At 47.0% G+C, this 6,941-nt stretch overlaps 1 pseudogene; it reads left to right on the top strand.

Moving 5' to 3' along the window:
• Positions 1–2,672: 2,672 nt before the first annotated feature.
• Positions 2,673–5,145, top strand: LOC115321406 (annotated as a pseudogene).
• The last annotated feature ends 1,796 nt before the right edge of the window (positions 5,146–6,941 follow it).

Here is a 6,941-nt window from a genome sequence, read left to right as displayed (position 1 = left end):
ACGTCAACTATCATCAGTGATCTCGCAAACATAAACAGTGACTCTCCTCGTCTTCACGGAAGACGCCTGCAACGTTCGCGAGCACACTACCAGCTCCGTGACGGGCTTCTCTGCCATCGATCACGGCAGTCAGATTCGTGGCTGCCTGTTGTTCCCACACGTCTGCGCCGCAACGTTATGGTCATGTGTCACGACGCTCCAACTGCTGGTCACCTTGGACAACGCCGGACATTAGAAAAAATCGCTCAAAGGTTCTGGTGGGCGGGTTTGAAAGGTGACGTTCGGCGGTACGTTGCTTCATGCACCACTTGCCAAATGCGCAAAACACCGCCGAACCAAGAAAAGGCAGCACTTCACCAGATACCACCCCCAAGAAGTCCGTTTGAAGTAATCGGTATAGACCATCTGGGACCATTCCCAAAATCAGAAGATGGCAACAGGCACATAATTGTAGCCATAGACTACTTAACGAAGTGGGTTGAGGTACACGCTGTTCCCGACACGTCAGCGACACACCTCGTCAGTTTTGTGAACAACCATCTGGTGTTGCGGCATGGGACTCCACGAATGATCATTTCTGACCGAGGAACATCGCTCATGTCTCGTGATTTCAAGGATGTCCTTAGGAACTACGGGATTGAGCATGCAGCGGCTTCACCCTACCATCCCCAAACAAACGGATTGGTAGAGCGCACTAACCGTACTTTGAGCGATATATTAGCTGCATTCGTTAATTCATCCCACAAGAACTGGCACCAATATATTGACACTGCTGCGTTTGCACTAAATACATCCCGTCAAGAAACAACGAGCCTATCGCCCTTCGAGCTGGTGTATGGAAGGCTTCCCACGCTTCCAGAGGAGACAGCGATGAACACGACGTGGACCCGCCGCGCGCGGGACTATGAATGCGACTTCTCTGGGCGACTACACGAAGCAAGAGAAAGAGCTCGACTCGCCATCCTTCACAAGCAGTCACATCTCACCAAGCGCCTGCGCACTGGAAGTTCTGGACCATCGTTCCATTCAGGAGATTTAGTGCTTCTTCGAAGTCACCTCAGACGGCCGCAGCGATCCGAGAAATTGCTCCCAAGGTACTGCGGACCCTTCAAAATAAGCAGGCAACTCGGTCCTGTGACATATCGCCTCGAGGAATTGCGAGCGCTGCCTCAACGAGGAAGACACCGGACTCTGACAGCTCATGTCAGTCAACTCAAACTTTATGTGGCCCGCGATGACTACATTGGTTCTGTCCGGGACGGACAGTCCCTTGGAGGGGGGCGATTGTAACGGGCGAAAGTAAAGAAGACAAACGGGGACATTAGGAGAAAGAGGACGAAGTACGGACAGTAGGAAAAGAACAACGGCTGGACCGCTCGTAACAATATATATATATATATATATATATATATATATATATATATATATATATATATATATATATATATATATATATATATTTATTTATTTATTTATTATATTGGCTTATATTGGCGTCACATCAGCGGCCATTGGGGAAACCTCGTTGCTGAGCGTACATTTTGCACGCGAAGTCCAAACTTCTATTGTCGTTCTCGGATAATCAGAGCACATAACATGTTCTCAGTTCTCTGAAGGCTTGCTGTAAATCAGAAAAACAAAGAAATCAAAATATTATACATAATCTGACACAATTACAAATATAACGTATTTGTTACTGTATAAAGCAGGAGCGAACTCTTGTTTACTTTGTTGTACGCTTGTATATAGAGTTAACTTCGCGCAATATGCTAAATTTCGGAAACCTGATTTTTGAAAGAAAATATTTCTGCTACTGCATTACATGTAAATCAATTTTGTTAGGCTAATTTTTTTTTTTCGAATGTTACTTTTAGCTGTTGTTGAAATGGGGACTGAACTCGTCAACCTTCCCTTGGGCAGCATCGCCGGATTGAAAAATAAACAAATTTGATTTGATATAAACACTTGGTTCTGCACCTCGAGCATTCGCTTCAAGTGCTCCAAGCATCACCCCCCCCCCCCCCCCCCCCTCGGAGTGCTGTAACTTTCAACACACTTGGCCACCGCCTTCTCCCCAACGACAAAGACTGTTAGTATACCATTACCGCAGGCTGTCCCTACCGGGAGTTTCGCTCTGCGACTTCACAGCATGCTCTTCAGCGCGCGCGAGAAGCGTCATTGTGCCCGCGGTACCCTGCGGTAATGGTATACTAATACTCTCTGGTGACACTCGAATTGTCAAAACGAATGGAAGAATGGCTCGAGGTCATTTCTGTCGAACAAGCAATACCTGTCAGCTCTGAGCAGTAGCAAGGGGAAGAGAGAGGGCAAATAGTACGTGTCCGTGTGGTGGAACCGCCGTTCAGCAGAAACCTGTGGCATAGTGATCCCGACAGCAAGGTATTGAAACCTCCCTTACTGACAGTCTGAAGCTCGGGACCTGATCGCGGTTTTCAGCAGAATATTATTATTTTTTTTCTTTCTATTATTCAGCGTTAACTATTTTCGTGTGCGCGAGTCACGATAACCGCAAAAGCCCCAAACTGTCGCCGAAGCATGCCATCAAGTGTTCGCCGCGTTCTTCGCGTACGCGTCACAATCGCCGCCTGTCGGTGCTCGCTTTGGTTCAGTGTTGTGCCAAGTACTCAACGTGGCGTGGAACCGGCACAGTCATGGCGGTGCCCTTCACGCATATTCGTTTTCTGCTGCTCATGCAGGTCGTGTGTTGTGGTGCTTCATCGCTATTGCAACGCAACGTCAGCAAAGACACGGAACATCCCCCACCATCGGCTACGCCTGTTTTCGCCTTCAACTGGGATCTTCTCAACGACACCACTCTCGCAACGTGTCCGGCACCCGTTTCTGGCCAGTGTCCGATCCCTGCCTACGAACCTTGGGAGGACAGTTTCGGTGTTTTCAGCCTACAAAAGGCGGAAATCGACAGTCTCGGCTTGGGGCGTGGAACCGGCACAGTCATGGCGGTGCCCTTCACGCATATTCGTTTTCTGCTGCTCATGCAGGTCGTGTGTGTTGTGGTGCTTCATCGCTATTGCAACGCAACGTCAGCAAAGACACGGAACATCCCCCACCATCGGCTACGCCTGTTTTCGCCTTCAACTGGGATCTTCTCAACGACACCACTCTCGCAACGTGTCCGGCACCCGTTTCTGGCCAGTGTCCGATCCCTGCCTACGAACCTTGGGAGGACAGTTTCGGTGTTTTCAGCCTACAAAAGGCGGAAATCGACAGTCTCGGCTTGGGGCGTGGAACCGGCACAGTCATGGCGGTGCCCTTCACGCATATTCGTTTTCTGCTGCTCATGCAGGTCGTGTGTGTTGTGGTGCTTCATCGCTATTGCAACGCAACGTCAGCAAAGACACGGAACATCCCCCACCATCGGCTACGCCTGTTTTCGCCTTCAACTGGGATCTTCTCAACGACACCACTCTCGCAACGTGTCCGGCACCCGTTTCTGGCCAGTGTCCGATCCCTGCCTACGAACCTTGGGAGGACAGTTTCGGTGTTTTCAGCCTACAAAAGGCGGAAATCGACAGTCTCGGCTTGGGGCGTGGAACCGGCACAGTCATGGCGGTGCCCTTCACGCATATTCGTTTTCTGCTGCTCATGCAGGTCGTGTGTGTTGTGGTGCTTCATCGCTATTGCAACGCAACGTCAGCAAAGACACGGAACATCCCCCACCATCGGCTACGCCTGTTTTCGCCTTCAACTGGGATCTTCTCAACGACACCACTCTCGCAACGTGTCCGGCACCCGTTTCTGGCCAGTGTCCGATCCCTGCCTACGAACCTTGGGAGGACAGTTTCGGTGTTTTCAGCCTACAAAAGGCGGAAATCGACAGTCTCGGCTTGGGGCGTGGAACCGGCACAGTCATGGCGGTGCCCTTCACGCATATTCGTTTTCTGCTGCTCATGCAGGTCGTGTGTTGTGGTGCTTCATCGCTATTGCAGCGGAACGTCAGCAAAGACACGGAACATCCCCCACCATCGGCTACGCCTGTTTTCGCCTTCAACTGGTATCTTCTCAACGACACCACTCTCGCAACGTGTCCGGCACCCGTTTCTGGCCAGTGTCCGATCCCTGCCTACGAACCTTGGGAGGACAGTTTCGGTGTTTTCAGCCTACAAAAGGCGGAAATCGACAGTCTCGGCTTGGGGCGTGGAACCGGCACAGTCATGGCGGTGCCCTTCACGCATATTCGTTTTCTGCTGCCCATGCAGGTTGGTGCCAGCTTCTCTAAATGTTCTAAATTTCGTTTTGCTCTTCTGCCGGTTCCACCCCATGTTGTATTTGCTAACGTTAGATCACGCGGCTTGACCTGCCGATTTCGGAGAGGTTTCGTGTTGTTGCACAATTACGCTTTCTATTTCTTATTGCTACTGCTGTGCGGTGACGTTGAATTAAATCCCGGCCCTCTTTCTGCCGCGCAAGAAAATCAGCTAGTTGAAGCAATGCAACTAATTCCTAGTATGTACGAAGGACAAAAGACTGTAATAAACGAACTGAAAGCCATCAAAGATTTGCAAACCACATTCGAAAGAAAACTGGAGGGCTTATTTTCTCGTATAGCCATAATTGAGAGCGATGTGGCTACAATTAAACCACTGAGGGGAGAATTTGAAGAACTTAAAGCGTCAAATCGGGAACTCGATACGCAGCTTAGAACAACAGCTTTACGTCAAGAAGAACTGGAAAATCAATCTCGGAGAAACAACCTGCTCATCTACGGTTTGCCCGACGTGGCGGCTGAAACCTGGGAAGCTTCAGAGGCTAAGGCTTTATCTTTTTTCGCCGATAAGCTCGATATACACCTTGAAGCTACTAGCATTGAACGAGCGCACAGGATTGGCCGCTTTGCTGCTGATAAAAACCGCCCTTTGATTTCGAAGTTCCTGTCATTTAAAGACAAGCAAAGGGTTCTTTCCAAGGCCTTCAAACTAAAACGAAGTGGTTTTTCTATAAGCGACGATTTTTCCCCTGCAGTACAGTTTGCAAGACGCAGACTTCTAGACTACGCCAGTGAGCAGAACGCGCAATTTAAATTGCGATACAACAAGTTAATTATAGGCAACAAAACGTATTATGTACGATCCAGATAATGACACTGTGTTCGAAAGTGCCCGGTAACCAACAAAGCATACAAGCGGAAATGGAGAACTTAGCTTTCAAAAACTAGTCTTCATAACTGTCAACTGCAGAAGTGTTAAAAACAAAAAAGACGAACTTGCCTTCCTTCTGAATTCAACACAGGCTGATGTGGTTATTGGTACGGAGTCGTGGCTTGATGGTTCTATAGACAGTTCTGAAATATTTCCAGCTAACTATGAGGTCTACTGCAAAGATAGAAATCTAAGGGGCGGGGGTGGGTTCTTACTTGTGTCTACAGACCTACCAAGCACAGCCCTTGAATTTCACGACTGTATTTGCGAATCTGTTTGGTGTAAAATCAAACTGCGAGTCTCGAAATTTCTCACAGTCGGCTCATTTTATAGACCACCGGGTAATAATGCACTGGATCCCCTTTTTTGTTTATCTAATACTTTGTCAGCAATATCCCCTGATGACGTCATACTTAGTGGAGACTTTAATCTTCCCGATATAGATTGGGTGGAAAATATACCTAATTTGCGTAATTCACTCTCTCTTTATACCACGTTTGACGAACTGATGAACACTCATGAGTTGCAACAGTTCGTGTCCCTTCCAACAAGATATAGTGCACGGGAATCTATTCTAGATCTTTTTTTTACAAATCGTCCTTCTTGTGTGTCCTGAGTAATGACGACACCGGGCCTCAGTGACCATGAAGTTGTAGTTACACAAATAACTTGTAGGCGCGATGTCATCATCAAGTCACGCCCCAAAAAAGTGTATGTTTTCGATCGGGGTGATTATGATAACTTGTCTTTTGACCTGTTGGCTTTCCTCCCCGAGTTTGAATGCTCATGTACGTCACTTGACATTGAAGATTTGTGGTTGTTGTTTAAAAGTGTACTTATGGCTCTTATCGATAAATATGTTCCCTGTAAAATGTTATCAGGAAGGCGTAGACACGATAAACCATGGATAAACAAAAGCTTGCGTTGCCTCCTAAATAAAAAACGACGTCTGTTTCTTAAGTATAAAAAAAAAAAAAACCCGGCAACGAAAAGTGAACTAAAATGCCTCGATTACGCCTTTAAAAAAGAGGTTAAGGAAGCTAAACTGCATTTCTTCTCTACCCTGGGTCCCAGGTTGCTTAACAACCCAAAAGAATTATGGAAAATTGTGAAAAGAACGGGTAATAACGAAAGCATAGGTATACCCCCAATAGTTCAGAACAATAAATTGACTTCGGACGACTTAGAGAGAGCGGTTTGCTCCAATAATTTTTTTCAGTCTGTTTTTTCTAGTCCAGCAGAGACAGACGAATTGGCCCCATCTATGTCAGAACTTAATGGGATGCCAGAATTCGTAATTGAGGATAATGGTGTACTTAAACTTCTTTGTAATTTAAAACCTCATTCAGCCACAGGACCCGATGGAATCCCTAACCACGTGTTAAAATCGTGTGCTACCGCGATTACGTCCTTCCTAGTTATATTGTTTAACAAATCGCTTTTCTCGAGCAAGCTGCCGTCGGATTGGAAGACTGCTAATATTGCACCCGTCCATAAGGCAGGTCTTAAACGCGAGGTATCTAATTACAGGCCAATATCGCTGACTAGTGTTTGTTCCAAACTGCTAGAACACATCATATACTCAAATATTGTATCTCATCTAGAGTTAAATAATTATTTTACCCCGCAGCAGCATGGTTTTCGCTCGGGTCTGTCGTGCTCTACGCAGTTGATTGAATTTGTCCATGATATTTCTCTCTCATTCGATAAAAATATACAAACTGACTGCTTGCTTTTAGACTTCCAAAAAGCTTTTGACAAAGT

The sequence above is a fragment of the Ixodes scapularis genome, unplaced genomic scaffold (genome assembly GCF_016920785.2).
Source record: "Ixodes scapularis isolate PalLabHiFi unplaced genomic scaffold, ASM1692078v2 PGA_scaffold0__279_contigs__length_252992795, whole genome shotgun sequence".
Classification (NCBI taxonomy): domain Eukaryota; kingdom Metazoa; phylum Arthropoda; class Arachnida; order Ixodida; family Ixodidae; genus Ixodes; species Ixodes scapularis.
This window is presented reverse-complemented; position numbering and strand designations above follow the sequence as displayed.